At 49.3% G+C, this 3,232-nt stretch overlaps 1 protein-coding gene across 1 annotated transcript in view; it reads right to left on the reverse strand.

Moving 5' to 3' along the window:
- Nucleotides 1-3,232, reverse strand: part of bop1 (BOP1 ribosomal biogenesis factor) — a 7,239-nt gene that overhangs the window by 659 nt on the left and 3,348 nt on the right. The gene's annotated exons all lie outside the window — the stretch shown is intronic.

Consider the following 3,232-nt stretch of genomic DNA (forward strand, 5'->3'; position numbering starts at 1 on the left):
GAGAGAGAGAGAGCTCTCACGCGGAATGTTTACACGAGGGAGAAGGAGGGAGTAATCTGAGACTCTCTCTGTTCCTCCCTCCCTCCGACTGCCAAACATACTTTTTCCTGTCTTTCCTTCTGTCTCCTTCTTTCTCTCTTCTTTCTCTCCTTCTTTTGACTCCTCAAACACAAATTAACATATTTCTGTGTCACGCAAACAGTTTTACATAAGTCCTGATATGTTCTCCTCCTGTCTCTCCTCTCTGTCTCTCTCCTCTCTCTCTGTTCTCTCTCTCTGCTCCTCTCTGTCTCTCTCTCTCCTCTCTCCGTCTTCTGTCTCTCTGTCTCTCTCTCTGTCTCCGTCCTCTCTCTCCTCTGTCTCTCTCTTCTCTCTCGGCGTGTCTCTCTCAAATCTCTCTCTCTCTCTGTCTCTCTCTGTCTTCTCGTCTCTCTCTCTCTGTCTCTGTCTATCTCTCCTCCCTCTCTCTGTCTCTGTCTCTCCTCCTCTCTCTCTCTCTCTCCTCGCTGTCTCTCTAAAATCGTGTCCCGTGTCTCTCTCTCTCCATCCTGTCTCTGTTCTCTCTCTCTGTCCTCTCTCTCTCGTGTCTCTTCTCCTCCTCTCTCTGTTCTCTCTCTCCTGTCTCTCTCTCTCTCTAAATCTGTCTCTCTCTCCATGGTCTTTCTCTCTCGTCCTCTCCTTCCTCTCTCTCCTCAATCTCCCTCACACTCTCTTCTCTCTGGGCTGGGTCTTCTTCTTCTGTCTCTCTGTCTCTCTCTCTTCTCTCTGTCCTCTCTCTCCCTCTCTCTTCTCTCTCTTCTCGTCCCTCTGTCTCTCTCTCTCTCTCTCTTCTTCTCCTCTCCTGGTCTAAAACTCCTCTCTGTCTCTCTGTCTTCTCCTCTCTCTGGTCTCTCTCTCTCAAATCTCTCTCTCTCTCTTTCTTCTGTCTCTCTTCTCTCCTCGTCTCTCTCCGTCTCTCTCTCTGTCGGCTCTCTCTCTCTGGTCTCTCTGTCTCCTCTATGCTCTCTCTCTGTCTCTCTCTCTCTCTCTCTCTCTGTCCTTCTCTCTCTCTCTGTCTCTCTCTGTCTGTCTTCTCTCTCTCTTCTCTCTCTGCTGTCTCTCTCTCTCTCTCTCTCTGTCTCTCCTCTCTCTTCTGTCTCTCTCTGTCCTCTCTCTCTCTCTCCTCTCTTCTCTGTCTCTCTCTCTCTCTCTCTGTCTCTCCTCTCTTCTCTGTCCTCTCCTCTCTCTGTCTCTCTCTCTCTTCTGTCTTCCTCTCCTCTTCATCCTCCTCCTCTCTCTCTCTCTCTCTCTCTCTCTTCCTCTCTTCTCTCTCTCCCTTTCGTGTCTCTGTCTCGTCTCAATCTCTGTCTCTCCCTCTCTCTCTCTCTCTCTGTCTCTGTCTCTCTCTCGTCTGTTCTCTCTCTTCTCTCCTTCTTCATCCTCTCTTCTCTCTCCTGCTCTCTCTCTCTCTTCCTCCTGTCTCTGTGATTATAAAAAATGCAGCGTAGAACCACACACTAACACGTGAAACCACGGTTCCTGCTGGTTCTGCTGGTTCTGCTGGTTCTGCTGGTTCCTCCGCTCTGATCCTGTGGTTCTGTGTGCAGCAGCTCAGATCACAGTGAGGAGGAAGGTTCTCACCAGGGTTCTCTCAACCAGAAAACCGTGGAGGGTCTAAAAGAACCCCATGGTAATCAATTTAAGAGAAGCCCCCCCCCACAGAGGTTCTATAATAAACTCTATACAAGTTCTTTCAGCAATCTGAGGTTCTAGGGAGAACCACGTTTGACACCTTGCACCCCAGAACCCCTTCTCTGGAAGTAGAGAAAAACCACTTTCTGTTCATAGCTACAGACCCCGTTACAGCACCAATTAAGGTTCTCTAAAGAACAACTGGATATTATCTGAAGTACGTTTCTATAAAAGTCTGTCTGTGGCCCAGCAGCTCAGGAACCGACCACAGCGGATCAGAAAACCCAATACTTTACTTTATCCTGCAAACACAGACACTGAGAACGGGTTCCTCACAGAGAACCAATCACACTGTGGATCCTCAGGGAGTCCACATCCACAACACAATACACAGAACACAAGAACGCCTTCACTGTTCCTTCCTCCCCCTACTTTATGGACTCACACAGATCACTGGGCTGTTATCAGCTGGAACCCACTGAACCAGGAACCACGTGAGACAGAGAGAGTGAGAGAGAGACAGAAAGAGAGAGACAGAAAGAGAGAGAGAGAGAGAGACAGTGAGAGAGAGAGACAGAAAGAGAGAGAGAGAGAGAGACAGAGAGAGAGAGAGACAGAGAGAGAGAGAGAGACAGACAGAGAGAGACAGAGAGAGAGAGAGAGAGAGACAGACAGAGAGAGAGAGAGAGACAGAGAGAGAGAGAGAGAGAGAGACAGAGAGAGACAGAGAGAGAGAGACAGAGAGAGAGAGACAGAGAGAGAGAGAGAGACAGACAGAGAGAGAGAGACAGACAGAGAGAGAGAGAGAGACAGACAGAGAGAGAGAGACAGACAGAGAGAGAGAGAGAGAGAGACAGAGAGAGAGACAGAGAGAGAGAGAGAGAGACAGAGAGAGAGAGACAGAGAGAGAGAGAAAGACAGACAGAGAGAGAGAGAGAGAGAGAGAGAGACAGACAGAGAGAGACAGAGAGACAGAGAGAGAAGAGAGAGACGACCCAAAAAGAGAGACATCATAGAGAGAAGGAGACAGAAAAGAGAGAGACAGCGAAGAGACAGAGAGAGACACAGGACACCGAGTGAGAGACGCGCCACGACGTGAGAGAGACACAGCGAGACAGACATGAGAGACGACCAGACAGACGACCCAGTGAGAGAAGAAAGAGAAGAAGAGAGAGAGACAGAGAGAGAGAGAGACGAAGGACAGAGAGAGATAAGACAGATGAGGAGAGGAAGACAGAAAGAAGAGAGAGAGAGGAGAGAGAGAGCAGACACCTGAACCGCAATGATGACAGAGAGACACGAGAGAGACACAGATCCAAGAGAGAGAGAGAGGAGATGATGAGACGAGAGAGGAGAATACAGACAAGAGTGACTAGAGAGATTCAAGAGAGAAGAGACAGAGAGAGATCACTGGAGAGAGAGACCACGACGAAGCTGAGAGAGAGAGAACAGGACGACAGTGACGACAGAGAAGAGACAGACAGAGGAGAAGAGAGAGACACGGAACTGAAAGAGAGAACACCTCCGCCAGTCGAGAGTGAGAGAGACAGAAGAAGGTAGA

Source organism: Morone saxatilis, unplaced genomic scaffold (genome assembly GCF_004916995.1).
Source record: "Morone saxatilis isolate NCDOM2014 unplaced genomic scaffold, NCSU_SB_2.0 Contig9, whole genome shotgun sequence".
In the NCBI taxonomy this organism is placed as follows: domain Eukaryota; kingdom Metazoa; phylum Chordata; class Actinopteri; family Moronidae; genus Morone; species Morone saxatilis.